Source organism: Callospermophilus lateralis, chromosome 11, assembly GCF_048772815.1.
Source record: "Callospermophilus lateralis isolate mCalLat2 chromosome 11, mCalLat2.hap1, whole genome shotgun sequence".
Lineage (NCBI taxonomy): Eukaryota > Metazoa > Chordata > Mammalia > Rodentia > Sciuridae > Callospermophilus > Callospermophilus lateralis.
The window spans coordinates 105,811,149-105,831,681 of NC_135315.1; the positions used below are offsets into that span (position 1 = coordinate 105,811,149).

The 20,533-nt window shown below is 33.1% G+C and overlaps 1 pseudogene; it reads right to left on the reverse strand.

Annotated features, from left to right (window-relative positions):
• LOC143410742 (zinc finger protein 280D-like) overlaps positions 1-19,078 on the reverse strand; it is a 48,695-nt pseudogene extending 29,617 nt beyond the window's left edge.
• Between the last annotated feature and the right edge of the window lie 1,455 nt (positions 19,079-20,533).

Genomic DNA, 20,533 nt, shown 5'->3' on the forward strand with positions numbered 1-20,533 from the left:
TATGTGCCAGACTTGTAAAGAATAAATATAAGCACTGTTTCTTTCATGATCCTAATTCAAGGATGACAGAATGGATAACCCTATTTCCACTTTTCTGTGTGGAGTAAGGGCATTCATCTCTGATTAGCTGGGAGCCAGGGAAGTATGCCCCAGAGGTAGAGAAGAAACAGAGTCCCAACAAACATGACTGGCACAGGATCCAGCCTCCTGCAGAAATATAGGCTAAGCAAACAACAGTACAGTTTGCATGTTAAATTGGCTCTGTAGAAGACACCTGTACTTCTTTGCATATTCTCAGTTTTATAATTTGGAGCCATCTTAGAAAAGGTCCTATTGTCTGAGGTTACTTAGTGCTTCAGCAATCAGCATATGTAGTAACAGATGGTGCTTCTCATTAAACCTGGCAGTTTGCCAGACTCAGCTCTCAGAGTCTGGGGAATGAGCAGTCACATGTAGCCAGGACTGGAAACACCAGAAAAATGGACTGTGGATTATGCAGAACTCACCACCATCCCTTCCATATCCTCTCTATATCCTCTATATCCTCTCTCTATCCTTGAGGGGGGGGCATACAGGGACACTCCACAGAGCTAGTATTAGCTCTACCCTCCAAGTACTAAGCTCTGAAGAGAAGATTTGGGGAGTTCCACATTCTGACATGCCATGATGTCAGCATCAGCTCTGCTCTAGAAGTGCATAACACAAATAGCTCCAGAGAGAATTTGTTTCTAGGGAACTCTGCATTCCACACTAGCTCATTCTGGTGTACAAAGCAGCTGAGAGGTATTCCAACTGAATCAAGCCACAAATTGCTACCATCAGTCAACTGACTAGTACCACAAAAGAAAGGAGTAAGCCCCAGTCTTTTCTCTGTCCAAGCAGCACACAGACTAAAGACAAAGAAATTCTCTGATCAGCACAGTCAAAGAGTTTCTATCCTTCCTGCTCACTTGGGCACTCGAGGGAAAAGAAAATTTTCATTTTTTTATTCATAGTTTTACTTTTTTTTTTTTTTTTTTAACTCAGGGGTACTTTCAAAACTGCACTACATCCCCAGCCCTTTTCATTTTTTCAGACAGGTTCTCTTCAATACTGGCTTTGAACCTGTGATCCTCCTGCCTCAACTTCCTGAATAACTGGGATTACAGGCATATACCACCACACCTGGCTTAAGTTTTTGTTGTTGTTCTTATTTTTATGTGCTGTTTTGTGCTTATTTCCCTTTTTTCCTCTTATTTTTTTGATATTGGGGACTGAACTCGGGGACACTCGAACCCTTGGCCACATTCCCAGCCCTTGTTTGTGTTTTATTTAGAGACAAGGTCTTACTGAGTTACTTAGCGCCTTGCTAAATTGCTGAAGCTGGCTTTGAACTCTTGGTCCTCCTACCTCTGCCTCCCAAGTCACTGGTATTACAGGCATGTGCCACCATGCCTGTATTTTCTCCTCTTTTTAATATGAAATATTTTTCTTCTCTTCCTTTCTCCCTTTTCTATTTTACTTTTCTCCAACTATATTTTATCCCTTTGATTAATTCTATTTTTATTATTTAACTGTTTGTTATTTAATATTATTTTTCTTCTTTCTTTTCATTTGTTGTGGTATTACTGTTTTTAGTTTTTGGATTTTACTTTATTTATCTATCTCATTTTTTCTTTCTTCTTTGTTCCTCTTCTTTTATTTCAGTGATTGAGATTGAGTCTGATTGTGTTGAACACATCAGCTGGGTGCTCTGCCACTGAGCTACACTCCCAACCCAGCTGAGGGGAATTATGCCTTGCTTGGGCCACACTTAAACCTTGGCAGATACTTCAACTTAGGGAATAGGAGGAATAAAAGCCCACAGACTATAACCTGTCCCCAAGCAAGCATGGCAAGGTGGGTGAATCTGAAGTCCCTCTTGGGAACCCTCACTACTATAACAAGAACAGAAGAAATAGCATAACTGTTATAGGCACCATAAGTATGGTATATGGTGCCTCAATATCTGTCATTCCCATACCCTATCAGACAGCATATTGCTGATAGGGTTGGAGGTGAGTGTGACAGTGGAGGGAGCTGTAACTGGCCATTGTTTCTCCCCATGAAACAACTAGAGATGCCCTGAATGTCTAAACAAAAGATAAAGGCTCCAGGACATCACCACAATTGGAACAGCCAGTAGCAGAACTGCTTCCAAGTTAACAACCAAGATCAACAAAGCCCAGGGGAAACCCCCAACACATACCTGATAGGGGCTTCGATTCCCACTATAGGAGTAATCACAGAGGGTACACTCTATATCTATTGCTGTCTATAGCAAAATTGCCTGAAATACCAGACAGACTACCCTCTTGCAAGTCCTATAAAGAAAATAAATCACTTAGGCTCTGACATATTATATATTGTGTAAAAATCTTTAACCACAGCCAAAGAAGCCACAGGAAAGTACACAAGGAAGTACAAATTGAATTAAATTCAATACTAAATAGAAACCCAGTAACCCAGGGCTCACCAAGAAATAGTGGAAAAGAGTGAAAGATATCCATCCCAGTGGATGAGCAAATCTCAACATACAAACACAAGAAATATGAAAGCACAAGGCAGTAGAATAGCTCCTGAGGTTTATAAATCTCTAATAAATCTGTAATCCAAAGATATAAAAGTAGATGAACTACTTGACAGAGAAATTAAAAGAATAATTTTTTTTTAAAAAACAGTTCAATGAATTCCAAGAGGATATAAGAGCTGAATGAATTAAGGAAACCAATGCAGGATATGAATGAGAAATTTGATAGACAGGGATTTTGAAACAGAACCATCCAGAATTCTTGGAAATGAAAAGCTCAATAAGTCAGATTTTTAAAAACTCACTTGAAAGCCCCACCAAAACATTAGATAGACCAAAAGAAAGAATAACAAGACTTAAAGAAAAAGTTGAGGAGTTATCAGATTCAGAAACTAATTTTAAAAAATCAGTAAAAATGAACATAATATACAAGATCTCTAGGATACCATTAAAGAACCAAACACTGGTATGATCAGAAAGGATGAGGGAGAAGAGCTACAGATTGAAGGCATAGAAAGTCTATTCAGCGAAATGTCAGAAGATAGCTTCCCAAATCCTGGAAAAGACATGGATATCCAGGTCAAAGAGACATAAAGAGTCCCAAATAGCCAAGCGCCATGGTGCTTGCCTGTAATCCCAGCAACTTGGGAGGCTGAGATAGGAGGATCATGAGTTCAAAGCCAGAATCAGCAACTGCCAAGGCACTAAGCAACTCAGTGAGACCCTATCTCTAATAAAATACAAAATTGGGCTGGGGGTGTGGCTCAGTGGTTGAGTGACTCTGAGTTCAATCCCCCGTATCAAAACAAAACAAAATAAAACAAAAAAACCCCCAAGTAGACATAACAAAAAGAAAAAAGAAAAGAAAAAAAAGCTTACCCACAACATATTATATTTAAACTCCCAAAAGTACCTAACAAAAAATATTTATAAAGCTGCAAAAAAGAAGGGTCAAGTCATATTTTAAGACAAAGACATTAGAGTAACAGTGGATTTCTCAGAAGAAACTCAAAAAGGCCAGAAGGGCAAGGAATGATGTATTTCAAGGCCTAAAAAAAATAAATGTCAAACTCAATTACCATACCCAGCAAAGTTTCCCAAATCAAAGGAAAAATAAAGAACTTTCATGATAAGCATACATTAAAGGAATTCCTGACCACTAAATCAGCATTATAGAATATACATAAGGGAATTCTACACAGAAGTGAGGAAGAAAGACTAACACAAAAATAATGACACAGGAAAAAATAAATTTCAGTAGACGAGATTACAACAGCTAATAAGAAAAAAAAAGGAGAGAACCAAACAGTATTAATAAAATCATCAAATTTCTAAGATCAATAAAAGAGCAAGACACAACATAGAACATTCAAAACAACTAGGAAAAAACTTCAGCCTCGGCTGGGGATGTGGCTCAAGCAGTAGCACTCTCGCCTAGAATGCGTTCGGCCCGGGTTCCATCCTCAGCACCACATACAAAGATGGTGTGTCCTCCAAAAACTAAAAAATAAATATAAAAAAATTCTCTCTCTCGCTCTCTCTCTCTCTCTCTCTCTCTCTCTCTCTCTCTCTAAAAAAAAAAGAAAAAAAAACTTTAGCCATGTATGGTGGCACATGCCTGTAATCCCAGCACCTGGGCAGCCTGAGGCAGGAGGGTTGTGTGTTCAAAGTCAGGTTTAGCAACTTACCAAGACCCTAAGCAAATCAGTGAGACTCTGTCTCTAATAAAATACAAACAGGGCTTGGGATATGACTCAGTGGTTGAATGCCCCTGAGTTCAAACTTTGGCACAAATAAAATAATTTTAAAAATTACAGAATAACAAGAAAAAAGTGCACACGCACCTTTTAATAAGAATTCTCAACATAAATGGTCTTAATTCTTCAATTAAAAGGTGCAGATTAGCTCATTAGATTAAAAAAGAAGACCAAATAATATACATTCTAAAAAATTCACTGGCAACAACATACACAAACTGAAAGTGAAAGGGTGGAAAATGATACTGTAAGCAAACCAAATCCAAAAGCAAGCAGCAATAGCTATACTCATAGATGACAAAACAGAAAAAAACAAAGGAGGTTATTACATATTGATAAAGGAAATTATTCATCAAGACACATTAACAATTACAAACATATGCACCAAACATAAGAGCACCAATTTTATAAAACACCACAGGACACAAAGGGAGAGATGGGCCTAATAATGAGTAACCGCAGTTCCCACTTTCACCCTACAGACCAAATAAAATCAACCAAAAAATCATCAGGGGTGAATTATACCATAGTTCAAATAACTTAACAGACATATACATCTAAGGGCTGCAAAACGTGTATTCTTTTCATCAGTGCATGAAACTTTTTACACAATAGATCATATTTCTGACCATAAAGCAAGAGTTAACTAATTCAGAAAAACTGAAATGATTACTTGTATCATATTGTATCATGATGGAATGAAACCAGAAATTTGTAACAAGAAAAACTGCAGTAATTATATCAAAACATTGAGACTAAAAATACACTGGTGAACAAACAGTAGGTTATGGAAAGAATCAGGAAGGAAATTTAAAAATTCCAAGAATCAAATAAAAATGAAAACATAATATAGTTGAACCTGTGGGATACAGTGAAAACAGTACTTTGGGGGAAGTTTATAGATATGAATGGCTATATTGAGGGAGGTAGGGGGAGGAGATCCCAAATAATAACCTAAGATAAATCTCAAGGTCTTTGAAAAACAAGAATAAACTAAGGGGCCAGGTGCAGAGGCTCACACCTATAACCCCAGTGGCGTGGGAGGCTGAGGCAGGAGCATCACAAGTTCAAAGCCAGCCTCAGCAACAGTGAGACCCTGTCTCTAAAGAAAATACAAAACAGGGCTAGGGATGCGGCTCAGTGATTGAGTGCCCATGAGTTCAATCCCTGGTACCAAAAAAAGAAAAGAAAAAATAAATGAAACAAAGAGGTGTTTCTTTGAAAAGAAAAATAAAATTGAAAAACTTTTACCAAATTTAACCAAAAGAAAGAGAAGACCCAAATTAACAAAAATAGAGATGAAAAAGGTATACTACAAAAGACAACAATCATAAGATCCTTCGGGAAAATCTGGGAAAACTACATACCCAAAAAAAATGGAATATCTAGAAGAAATGGAGGAGATTCTGAACACATATTTTAAAAATCCAATTAGATCAGTAATGAGCAATGTGACTGAAGCAGGAGAAAAGTCTCCAAACAAGGAAAAGCCCACGCCTAGACAGATTCAATGCTGAAATTTACCGGACTTTTAAAGAACAGCAATGCTTCTTAAGCTATTTAGAAAAAAAAAGGAAGAAAATGTTTCCAAACTCAGCTTACCAAGCTAGAATTACCCTGCAACCAAGACCTGATAATGACACAACAAAAAGGAGAAAACTATATACTAATATCCTTGATAAACATAAATGCAAATAAACGCAAAATCCTCAATAAAATACAAATCAAATTCAATGGCACATTAAAAAGCTTGTCCACAAGTTGGCTTCATGAAAGGGATGCAAGGATGGTTTAACACACACATTTCAATAAATGTAATATAGCACATTAATACAAAAATTAATAGAGGATAAAAAAACTTGATCTCATAGATAAGAGAAAAAAACCTTTGATAAAATTCAGTAATGCTTCATGATAAAATGCTCTGAATAAACTATATATAACACAATCATACTTTAACATAATAAAGGATATATATCATAGCCAACATCATACTGAATACAGAAAAATTGAAAGTGTCCCTTCTAAACTCAGCAACAAGGACCTGGAGTTGTGGCTCAGCAGTAGAACGCTCGCGTAGTGCATGCGGGGCACTGGGTTTGATCCTCAGCACCACGTAAAAATGAATAAATAAAATAGAGGTATTGTGTTCAGCTACAACTAAAAAATAAACACTAAAATAAATAAATAAATAAACTCAGCAATAAGACAAGCATACCTATTCTCACCAATCTTTTTTTTAATTGAATATGACAGTGGAATGCAATACAATTATAATTTTTTATAAATACAACAGTGAAATGCATTACAATTTTTTTATAAATGACAGTGGAATGCCTTGCAATTCATATTACACATATAGAGTACACTTTTTCATACCTCTGGTTATATATAAAGTGTATTGACACCAATTCATGCCTTCATACATGTTCCACCACTCTTATTCAATATAGTAGTACTTAAAACCTTAGCCAGGCCAATCAGGCAACAGAAAGAAATAAAAGGGATAAAGATAGGATAGGAGGAAGTTAATGTATCCCTTGATTACAGACACAATTCTATATTCAGAAAATCCTAGACTCCACCAAAATACTCTTAGAACTGACAAATTCAGCAGATTTGTAAGATTTTACAAAATGCACACACAAAAATCAGTAGCTTTTCTAGACACCAATATCAAACTCACTGAGAAAGAAATCAAAAAGCAATCCTATTCACAGTAGTCTCAGAAAACAAAAACTAAAATACCTAGGAATAAATAAAACCAGAACTGTGAAAGACTTCTATAATAAAAATGACCTCAAAGAGGTATAAACATAAAGAACTTGAGGAAAAAAAGAAAAAACTAATGGAACATGGGAAGGCTTCCCATGTTCATATTAGGAGAATATAATTTAAATGGCTATAACACCAAAAGTGATCTACATGTACCATGCAATCCTTATGAAAATATCAATGACATTATTCATAGAACTTGAAAAAAATTCTAAAATTTGTATGGAATCATAAAAGACCTAGAATAGTCAAAGCAATCCTCAGCAGAATGCACAATGTAGGAGCCATCACAATACCTGACTTAAAAATACACTACACAGCTATAGTAACAAAGATATGTACTGACGTAAAAACAGACATGAAGGCTATGAATAGAATAGAAAAACAAGAATAAAGCCACAAATCTGTACCGTTGAAATAGTGAGCAAGAACTTTTCCTTACTTCTTTGCCACAGAACCCTTCTTTTTCTTATATAATCTAAAAAATTCCTTAAAATCTGAATTTCAGAGCCTCCTAAAATAATAAAATGCTCAAACTAGTTTAAGAGAATTATATAAACTATGCTCTGAACTGTGTGTTAAAACAATTATTTCATATGAAACACTTCACCATTTGAAGTTTATGTCTGACATTTAAAAATTAAAATGTAAAAACTCAGATTTTCATATGTAATGTGGCATATACATGTTGGCGATTATGAAAATAAGGTAACAAAATTTCTAAGTTATTAAAAAATTAAACAAATGTTTTCTAAATTTGAAAAACAATGTGACCAATAAAATATTGATTTTTTAAAATAAAATAAGAATAAGCATCCATTATAAATATACGAACTTAATTTCTTAAATCTGATGATTAAGGAATGCCAGTCTTACATAATTACTATGAAAGCAGATTTTTATCTAAGCTAAATAGAAATTCCATTATGAGAAGATTTCTTATCTAAATATTGAGATAGACCATAGTGACTGTAAATCTCAAAAAATTCCTTTTTGAGAGGGGGAGTCTCACTATGTTGCCCGACTGGCCTTGAACTTGTAATCCTCTATCCTCATCTTCCCAAGTAGTTGCAAATATAATCATGTGCCACCATGTCTGGCTTCAACCTTTATAAAAATTAAATTCTGAAAGTTTTACCTTCATGTGATTTTTCAAAGGATCCAAAAGATTGAAATGAATATTGCACTTTGGACAAGCTCTTGGAAAAGGTGTTCCATTTTTAGATTGATTTGATGAGGTGTTTGCACCTAAAATAAATTCAGAACATTTATGATTCAAAACTCATCACTTTTGAACATTAAATAATCACTAATAGTTTCAAAATTTATAATAATTTCTAAAATTTATGTATAAATACTATAGTAATTTTTATAGTATAGAATGTCAGATTTCATATTTACCTTTTGATGGCATAGCCTGGGAAGATGTCAGTGAAGGAGGTTTAACTGAAGGGAATTCAGCTGGAGAATTTGTTCCAGAAACAACCTCACAGGGCTTAGGCTTTTTTGGATTAGCACTGTTTACTTCAGAAGCAGAAGGATGTTTTGATAAAAATGAACTTTCATTCACACCTACAATGATTTAAACAGTGGAAAAAATATTTTAGAACATCTAGAATACTACTCATAACTAAGTACAAATACTTTGGAGTTAATTTACAGATAATATAATTAATTACCATATCACACAAATAACAACAAAAATTAAGTGATCCAAACTCAGGGCATATACAGAAATAGTATAAACATTTATTATAAACTCCAAGAATTAAGATAATTTGTTAAATAACCTTTCTATGCAAGAAATTCTAAATGTGGCTTCAAACAGAAATACATAAACTGCTATTATAAAAGAAGCCAGACCAAAAATTTTAAAGCAGAAAACACTGAACCAAGTTCCCAGAAGTAAATTACTTTTGGATACTTAAATGTGTTAGAATTTGTTAAAAAAAAAAGAAAGAAAATCTGACAATAACTTTTTTTTGTTCCAAAAATTGATACCCTCATATGCTTTTTAATTTTGCAACTTAAAATGTCTACTGCAATGTTAGCTCTTTTCTCACCTAACAAACTGAAGAGTGGTCTACTGACAGCTTTAGGTGATTTTAACCACTTATTGCCATGTACAAAGTGGAAACAACTAAGTTTGAATAATATTTTACTCATTCATATGAAAGGGCACATAATGCAGGGAGTTAGTATAAGGATTTTCATACTATGTTCCCCAGAATTTAATGGGGTCATTTTAGGGAATATATTGGGCATGTCTGACAAAAAAACACTTTTCCATTTTATTTATTTGATATTCACATAAAATTTTGTTTGTACAGGGATTTCATTAAAAAAAACCTCTTCCATTTAAAAACCATTGCCTTAAGGATAAAGAATTTAGACCTATTTAGAGCATTACTAAGAAAAATGGGGATATTTAGACTATAACCAAGCCAGGCAAAGTCCTTTTAGAAAACAATACACAATGGGCTTTGTAAAAATGGATTCTAAAACTGTACATCATATTTTAATAATGCCAACTATACACTAAAAGTAAAAGCAGTGAATAAACTACAAATATTCTTGGCTTTTAAGTCAGACAAGATAAGTTCAAATCCAGACTACGACGTCAGTCTCTAGTTATGCACTCTTAAGCTTATTTAATTAATTTTTCTGAGTTTAAGCTTCCTTTTTTGTAAAATAAGTTATAATGCCTTATTTTATAGAGCTATTTAAGAAAAAGATAATATACTTAAAATATCCCAAGAAAATATTTGGTACATAAAAAGCACTCAGTAGAAAGTGAAAGCTACTATCATTACTAACTAAATATTTCCCATCTTTATTTTAGGGGGAAAAATTATTCCAACAGATATAATAGTAAGAGCAAATATGCCATAAAAAAGTATTATAGTAGTTAGCTTCTTTCTTACATCCTTTGAGATAACATAAAAATGATCTCCCACTAATGAAGCACTCTATTACAAACTGCAGGTCCATAAGACAGATTCCATGAGATCCCTTTAGCATTCTTGTGAGAGGTTTAGGTTACCTGAAAAACCACTAAGTGCTAGCATTTCAAATGAATCAGTTGATTTTACAACAGGCTAAATAGTAGAAATAGATTGCTTTAATGGAGGAATTTAACAGAAGAAATCTCAATGTTAAAAAAAGTCACTTGCATTTGATTGAACTTCTGATTCTTTAACTTATCTCCGTTCTATTAGGCTGTGCTATTCCCTACTTTTAAAAAATTCTATCTCTGCCAGTATAAATCCTATACTCACTCAAGATCAAACTCAAATTCAGTCTTCTCTGAACCCTCATAATTTCTACCGTGTGTTACTGAACATCATAGTACATATAATTATTAATATTTATCATACATAACTGCTGTCATGTCATTTAAACCTTTTAAATGCATTTTTAAATTTACTTATCTTATTTGGCCATCAGAAAAGCCCTGAATAGAATGGCAATCATCAAGAATACGGCAACAATAAATGTTGACGAGGATGTGGGGAAAAAGGTATACTCAAATATTGTTGGTGGGACTGAAAATTGGTACAACCACGATGGAAAGCAGTATGGAGATTCTTCAGAAAACTTGGAAGGGAACCACCATTTGACCCAGTTATCCCACTCCTCAGTTTATACCCAAAGGACTTAAAATCTGCATATTAGAGTAATGCAGCCATGTCAATGTTTATAGAAGCTCAATTCACAATAGCTAAAGTATGGAACTAATCTAGGTGTTCTTCAATAGATGAATGGGTAAAGAAAATGTGATATATATATATATATATATATATATATATATATATATATATATATATATATAAAATGGATTATTACTCAACTTTAAAGAAGAATGAAATTATGGCATTTGCCAGTAAATGGATGGAGTTGGAGAATATCATGCTAAGAGAAATAAGCCAACCCCGAAAAATCAAAGGCCAAATGCTTTCTCCAATACCTGGATGCTAATTCACAATAAGATGGGAGGCACTAGAGAAGAATAGCATTACCTTAAATTAGGTAGAGGGAAGTGAAGGGAGGGGAGAGGAGGGAAGGTGATGTGGGGATAGGAAGAATCATAGAATGAAACAGACATTATTACTTTATGTATATGTGATTGCATGAGATATATGTTTCTACAATATGTACACTAAGAAAAATGAGAAATTATATCCCACTATGTATAACAAAGTGCATAAATGCATTCTTCTGTCATGTATAGCTAATTAAAACAAATTTTAAAATTAAAAAAAGCCTGGAATAAACTATATTAAAAATTAAAATAAAGGGCTGAGGTTGTGGCTCAGTGGTAGACTGCTCACCTAGCATGCGTGAGGCATTGGGTTCAATCCTCAGCACTACATAAAAATGAAATAGATACTGTGTGTCCACCTACAACTAAAAAAATATTTTTTAAAAAAGAATTTAAGTAAATCTCCAAATGGCTGATTCAGGTATGGTGAATGAATGCATAATATAAGAAAAATAAGTACCTCTACTTTGAATAATATCAGAAAACAAAAGTGGAAAGAGGTAAACTGACTAAACATTCTCCAGATTAGAGGTTCAAACTTACTTCTTTCAAATTACCTTATTTACTGCTCAGACTAAAGTTTCATTCTTTATATCAGAAAACCTGGCTAGAGAATAGGTGTCATAATCCTTACTTTTAAGAAGTTTCAAGAATTCATATCTTCTATGAATAAAAGTCCATGCGTTTGTAAAACCAGATTTAGCACAAATACATCCCCATTTCTCTTTGGGTCTTACCTACTTTATTAACTAGAAGTTTACTAGGTATGTAGTGACACCAAGAGAAGTGAGTATCAAATATTGTGGAAAAGAAAAACAGTGGTGTACATCTAAAATCACAATGACTCATGAGGCTGAGGTAAGAGGATTGAAAGTTTGAGGGCAACTCAACAACAGCTAGTCTCAAGTAAAAATATTTTTAATAAAGTTCTAGATCAGTGGTAGAATGCTTGCTTAGCACATGTAATGCCCTAGATTCAAATCCTCTATACCACACACAAAAAAAAGAAAAAATATTAAGCATTATTACTATGGAAAAAGAATGGACAGAAGTTGAGTTTGGTAGATTCTTCACACTGATCTGTTTAGTAAACAACCTAAAAACTCCAAAAAAATCATATACATCTCTACTTCATCAAATATTTGAAACACATATAAATTGCCAGTACATAAAGATTAAGTACTTTGATTACAGAAAATTTTCAATAAGACAAAATTTATACTATACAAATGTATTTTGATTAATGAAGAATTTTGTTATGCCCTCAATGAACTTAAAATCTTCTTCAATAGGTAAATTTCATTACTTTTTCAAATAGCATTTATTGAGTACTTACTATGTACAAATCATTTCTTTAATGTGGTTACTTTACACTAACACTTTAAAATCATGTTTTACTATCATATTGAGACCATTTATTGGACTAGAGTGACACTAACCTAATGAAGAAATCAATAATAACAAACACTTTTTCCCCTAACTGGTCATAGAAACTAATTTTTAAAATAGAATATTTAGGGCATATGAGGACCTCTATAATTCATATAAATTACTTTAAGGTGTTAAGTTTGGCTCCAAGTGAGAATGAGTTCAAAGAAGTTTAGCCAAGATTTTATATAAAGTTACCCAAAAAGGCATTCAAAAACTATTAGCACAACTCCATGTTACAATATATGAAAGACTTCACAAGAGGATTTGAGCTTCAAAATAGAAAGTTAATTCCATAAGCAAATTCATCAAGTTTTTCTTTTATAACTTTTTGGAAAAAGTACTAATACCAACCTGCTATAGAAAGTGTTGGTCCCCCTTGGTAATGTGATAATCCTGTCTCCTGGGCCAAGTCAAATAGTAATTCTGAAGAATTATTAGATACAACTTGTGATGAGCTCATTATGTAATCCTGTTAAAATATTTCAGAGAAAGAATATTACATTTATTTATTATAGTTATAATTATTTTTCATAAAATTTATAAATGCAAATTAATTATATGCCAATATTATAAGAATAACCTTTGATGCCTCAATTATTAATAAGCTTAAAAACACAAAGATGATTTCTAATTTGCCAAAATTATAATTTACTAAAACTTTGAAAGCAAGCTAAGAGAGCTGGTTTATTCCTGACTAGCCAATTAATTTGAAGGAAAAATTATAGTCCAACATTTTCAATATAAAAGAAAAGTAAATCCATTTTACATTAATAACAGTGATACACTCTGAGAGGGATTCTAAAAATGCTGTATCACCATCAAAAAGCAAATAATAGAACTGGGCAAAATCTTGGGCTAAACAAGGAGACAAGTATAAAACATATTAACATGGTTATAAAAGTTAAAAGTTCTTGTGCCTCTAAAAAATTCTGCATCCTGGTGTCTGGGGTGTGGCTCAGTGGTAAAGCACTTGCCTCCCACATGTGAGGCACTGGGTTTGAGCCTCAGCACCACATAAAAGTAAATAAACAAAATAAAGATACTGCATCCATGTACAACTAAAAAAATATATTTTTTTAAATCCTGCTTTCAAAATATCAATACAAACAAACAGAAACATTAAGGACGAATATATCAGACAATATGAACTTTGGAACCATGTTTCTTGGAGAATGTTATAAATCAGAAAAGACTGGTCCCCTCACTCTTCCTATCATCCCACAGAAAGCTGTGGTAGGCCAACCTGTCCTTTAATAAGGCAAATATAAAAGCAACCTGGCCAGTAGGCTGAATAAGTAAGAATGCCAAGCAGACAGGGAACAGAATAGAAGTTATTTACAGAAGTGATCTGGGTCAGCAGCCCTGCTCCTAGAGACCAGAGCCTCAAAGGAAATTTCAGCCCTTCCATGAGGAGAAAGGGTGGTTCAAACTAGCAGGAAGATCTCAAGAAAAGAGAAGTAAAAAGTATGAGATGAACTATGCTATGGTCAAATATACAGTAATAAATACATTTATGTGAAAATATACACATATATTTATTATAAATAATTATGAGAATTGTGGTCAATAAATTTAGGAATATTCAAATAGCATTGTATATTAAAAATACTGACACATACACAAAACACACACCACAATATTATGCTCCAATGCCATTTTCATAAAAGACAATCATTGTTGAGAGTAAGCCAGACCACTCTACATGTTGTAATATATAGCAAGCAAGTTTTAAGATTAACAATGCTTAAAAATCAAACTGGAAAAAAAGACAGCTACTTTTAGGAAAAAAAATGGGCAAAGGACATAAACTGAGATAATTCAAACTAAAATGCAATGGCCAATATATTCAAAATACCTTTTTTTTCCAACATACTAGTCAAAGAAATGCAAATAATAGTGTTTACTGTATTGGCATTCTTCAATACTGCAAAATATATAATTAGCAGCTACTCTTAAGAGTATCAAGATCAAAAAAAGAATTAATAACTGCAGAAAACATAAGACTAAGAATAAACTACAAGGTGAGATCATGAATAGGATCCTGGAAAGAAAAGAAACATTAATGAAAAAACTGGTGAAATTCTAATAAGTTCTGAGGTTTAGTTCATATTAATTGCCTGTGATAAAAAGTTAACATTGGGGGAAAATGGGTAAGAGAAATATAGGAACTGTTTGAATTATTTTTTTCTTGTAAGACTAATGATAGAACTGTTATGTCTTATTGATATATGGTTTTCTTAAGCAGTGGGAGGGAGGGGAAGAAAGGGAGCAAGGGCGTAGGGATGATGTGGAATGAGTTAGACATCATTACCCTAAGTATATGTATGAAGACATGAATGGTGTGAAAATACTTTGTGCACAATCAGTGACTTGAAAAATTGTGCTCTATATGTGTAATATGAAATCAACTGCATTCTGCCATTGTGTATAACTAATTAGAATAAATAAATAATTTAATTAAAAAGACTAATGATAGTTTGAATTAAGTTAAAGTTTGAAAATGATGACTGGGGATGTGGCTCAAGCAGTAGCGTGCTCGCCTGGCATGCATGGGGCGCTAGGTTCCATCCCCAACACCACATAAAAATAAAAAATAAAAATATTATATCCACCTAAAAACTAAAAAAATAAATAAATTTTTTAAAAAATGATGAAACATTCACTACTGGCAAAGTAGAGATTATATTTTGGTATTATCTGCATAAAAATGTTAGCAGTAGTTACCAAAGCCTTTAAAATAAGGTTCACATGATTAAATTATTCTACATTCAAGGATTCATCATGATAAGGAAATGAAAGTGTAATGGAAAATTATTTATAATAGCAGAAACATTAAAACCTATATATCTAATAATAGAGGAGTGGTAAAATAAATTGATGGATAATCATGCAGTCATTAACATCAAGATTTTGAGAAATAATCAATGATATGATCCAAGTGGAATGTTTAGTAAGAAGTGAAATACATATTGACATATACAACATGATCCGGATATATTCTTCTCTCTTTTCTAAACTTTCCTCACAAAATACATATTATTTTATAACAAAATTTGAAGTATTTTGTTTATAAATTGAGGGCTGATCAAGTTTAAGAATTTTGCTTTGTTACTAACTTTCCAATTGACACAAGACTGTTAAGAAGTTATAGAAATAAGTTATTACTGTAACACAAATAACATCTAGAATTTAGTACCAAAAAGAGAGATATGGATATTTGAGCCTTAAAATGTAGTTTAAAAAAATCAATAATGCCATACTGAACTATAACTAAGCAAAATTTTACTTCAATTTAAATATTTTTTCTAAATATATGCACTTTAAGAATTGAAAATTTCATTTTCTAAAATAGTTCTTTTAACATAAGTATAATAAAGTTAATGCTGTTAAACACTTTTCTAGAAGAAAACTCTGGTTAATTATCACAATTTCAGAGAGCAGGCAATCCACTAATCAACAATAACTAATTAAAATAATTCTCCAATTGAGAAATATTTTATCTCCAATTGAGTCATTTTCCTTGAGATGGCAGGTACACTGTGTTCAATTTTGAGGAAGTGATTGCCAACTACCCAAAATAAAAGAACCGTGCCTGGCAGATATATACTAAAGTGGCCACCACATCCCACCTCCTGTTAATCATATCCTGTGTGATTCCCTCCCTTTGTATTGGACCTCTGACTTGCTTCGAACCAGTAGAATACAGCAAAAGTAATAGGATAAACATGATTTTCTATTAGTAATTACATTAATTCAGACTCTAATGACATTTTGCTAAGGATTCTCCCTTAATACCTTTGAGAAAGCAAGTAGCCAACCTGGGAAGACCCATCTGACAAAGAATGAACCAAAAAACAGTCAGATACTGAGACTCAGTTTGACAACCTGTAAGGAAATGAATGCTACAAACAACCATGTGAACTTGAAGCAGATACTTCCCCCACAAAGCTTCAGATAAGACTGCAACTTCAGGAACCACATACTGAAAGTGGCCTTGTGAGACCCTAAAGCAGAGGAGCCAGCTAAACCATCATCCGACCCACAGTAATATTACATAAGACTGTGAGATAATGCATGTGTTGTTTTAAATACATACATGTGTGATAATGTTGATACAAAAAAACAAATAAATAATACACCATGGTTTGTCAGTCATTGTTTCAAGTAAAAATGGTGTTCTAATTTTTGTTGTAATTAATCTTGGAATTTTATTCCTTTACAATTGCCAAAAAAATAAAGATAAACAATAAAAACAGCACAATGAGGAAGTCTCGAGTCATCCAATGTACACAAATGGGCATATATTTTTCAAATTAAATCCATTACTATATTTCTTATAAAGAATTATTTATTAGTTCTTAGGGATTACCTGAAAAATGTAGTCCTGGTCAAAAGGAAAGAAAAGATCAGATGTGGAGAATTTCTGAAGTGTGAAAGATACAATATACTTAGTTGTATAAGTACAAGATTACAGTCCCTGAACAAAGGACTGCAATCTGGTGCAAAGGACCTATAGTTTCCTCTACCAAAAGTTATCCTTTACCAGTAAAACCATCAACAGCTGCTTGAGGATAGGGTAGAAACCACTCAAACTTGATTAGGCACATTGTAGGAAAAATTTGAGCCCAGGTTTGTATATCTATACACAGAATGGGTCTGATTATCTATGTTTGGTGTAATGATTCCCTTTCTGCATTTTTGGAATACTATTCCTAAGTATAGGATGGTCTATCTCCAAATCACTTGAAATGGAGAACTTGTGTAAAGATATGGTAAGGGACCAGCAAGAACAACAGAAACGTAGGAGCACAATACCATCTATTATGTGTAAAACTGGATACCCAGGGAATAGAGTGAAATGTCAAAGAAATTTCCTGGTACACAGGAAAGACAACCAAAAACCAAAAAAACAGCCTTCTTCTATCCATGTGTTATCCAGTAAAACTCTATGCCTATAGCCATTAAATTACCAGGTAAGGGTTTCATATACCATTCCATAAATAAGGAAAGAAAATTTAGACTAAAAAGAATATAAGACAATAAGAAAAAGATAACTCTTTTGATTCTGGGCTTAAGGAATGAGAATTTCCTAAGATATAAGTAAAACAAACTCAAACTTTCAAATTTCCATACCCCAATTCCATTTATAGTTTAGGTAAGGCATGACCAATATTGAAAGGTAATTAAAATGAAGCAGAAAAATAACTGTTGGTTTCAAAATCCAAAAGGTCATGACCTGGAAACTCACCTGGATCCCTACCCCTTAGACCATCTGGTGCCATCTACCGATTTCATGAAACTTTCAATGAAGGGCTCTGAAAAGGACTTGGCACACTGCTTGAACTTTTAGGCTTAGAAAAGAGCTAATTCTTCTGTAAGAATCTACAGTCTTTTAACAAAAAGATTATATATAATTTGGGATTAGTAATATCTAGGGAAAAAACATTCCAGTATGATGGATTAAACAGATGTCTTACACATAGTCTCCGCCTTATGGGAGAAAACAGGGGAGGCTCATAATGGTCACCTTTTTCAGGTTTAATGAGACGAGAAAAAACCCTATATGCCCTACATAGGGATCACTTACATTATAAAGCTATAATTAAATATTTAGTTCAAGAATAAATTTGGGAAATGTCTATTTAGATAAAATGTTCTATTTTTAAAAAACAGATAGTGTAGCTCATTATTCAATCACACAAGCACCAAACTTCAGACACAGAAGTACTTTATGTATACTATTTCATCATGCAAAATATTTTAAAAGACAAATATTAATGGGTAGAGTTTAAAAATTAATAACATTAATGTTTTATACTTAAACTGGTGTTAATAGATCTTAGTAGTTTCATCAAGGAAACAAATATAACTGGAATCTACAACCCATCTAGGACTTAAGCCAGAGACTCTAAATCATTCACTGCCTACATACAGTTTTAGCCATGTATGAATGACAATGCAATGAGGCCTAGATGTGAGAACTTCCATCTGATACTAATATACACTTAGTATATTTCAAAATTTTAATCTAAGCATTCCAAATCTTTCCTTATGTAACTGCTAAATGAGAAAAGACAGAAATAAACAGATAAACAGTTCACTCGGATAAACAGTTTCACTAGAAAATTTTTCCAATCTCAGAAGACCTCCAATGCAACAAGCCAATCTAAGCCTACTTCTTTCTCACACATCTGATATTTAACCTTTGGCTTCCTTCTAGTCTCCAATCACATCCCCATTTTGATTCTCAAGTTCTTACTGGCCTCCCCCTCATCTCTCATCCCTAACTCCTTACAGTAGAATAAGTAAACTGAGTCCCATAAGACATTCACAAGTTTTTCTTTAAAAATAATATCTTATAAAATTTGGCTTTAGTAAAAGTAAATGCTTACTGGAAATTGCTGGTTTTGAACTCGATATCTCTCCAACAAAGATGGGCTCATCATCATCATCATCCTCAACTTCTTTTACTTTCTTCTGCCATGGTTCCAGTTCTTCTTCACATTCCATAAAGAGTTCTGCCATTTTTAAATTATCTAATTTTCAAAAGGAGAGAAGTAACCTTATTTTCAAAAAGAAAAGTAAAAACATTTTGCAGGGTGTGTACCAGTGATTGAACTAGTGGGCACTAGACCACTGAGCCATATCCCAACCCTATTTTATATTTTATTTAGAGACAGGGTCTCACTGAGTTGCTTAACACCTCGATTTTGCTGAGATTGGCTTTAAACTTGTGATCCTCCTGTCTCGGCCTCCCAAGCTGCTGAGATTGCTGGGATTACAGGCTTGCACCACCATGCCTGGCAGTAAAAACATTTTTGTAATACCTGATATTGAAGATCTACTTTAAAAATTCTAATAGCAATTTCTGAATTGATATTCGTAGTCAGTACCCTGTAATAACAGTAAGAAATTCAGATCTCACTAGGATAAAAACTAGTACAATTAATATAGATTAAAAGGTAGATAGGAAGACAGAAAATGAAAGATATTAGTTATTTACCATAGATAGAAAACTTAGAGATAATAAAATCCAAAGTGAGCTGCAGTAGTACACCTAGATAAACATATTCTATCTAATCATTATCTTTCTAAAGAGATATTAACCACAGGTAGACTAAGACTAAGAAATAACAGGTAGGAAACAAACTAGAATTACTACCAAATTCAGGAACATTAGGCACAGAGCAAAGAAGAGATAGGTGCTAAATTAAAATACAGGAAATGAGGGAGGCTTATACCAGCCAGGTTATATTACATTTTCTCACCTGAAGAAACCGATCAAAACAATACATACAGTAAATACTACTTCTCAGAAATTATGACCAAGTATACTGAGCTCCTAAGAAGCACATAGATATAGGTAGAACACCAGTAGCATCAGGATTTTAGGAAAACCTCCTATCCACAAAAGAAATAAAAATTTCCAGGGTTCTGGCATTATCTTTAATACATCATTTTTAAAAGGTAATTTTTTATTATACTAAAATAATATCATTTCTACTTTTAACTCAAAATTCAAGCAATATTCTACCATAAAACTGAAAGATACCAACTGAAATTATGCTCTGGAGACGGCATGCAAAGCAAATATTTTAACAAATTAGATGCCATTTTTTTATAAATATATAGAAAAGTATGTCACAAACCATTCCCTGGTCTAATATTTAAATGTTTAGTAATCTACCTATCAAAGGCCTTCCTATTTTTTCAAATGTCATCGACATCACAAACTGACCCCTTTCTTTTATAATTGTACTATTTTAATAGTTAGATAAGAGTTCTTTAAGTTTTTCAACTCAGATCATTAAAAATACTAAAATCTATATCACTTCTGCACAGAGTACCTTACCTTAATAGTCTATATCATTCCAGTCTACAACATAAAAAGGACATGGACTTGAAATCAAATTGAATGGTTTAAATCTTCACTGCCTTGTAATTGTATGACTGAAGAAATTACTTGGAGCTATTTATGAT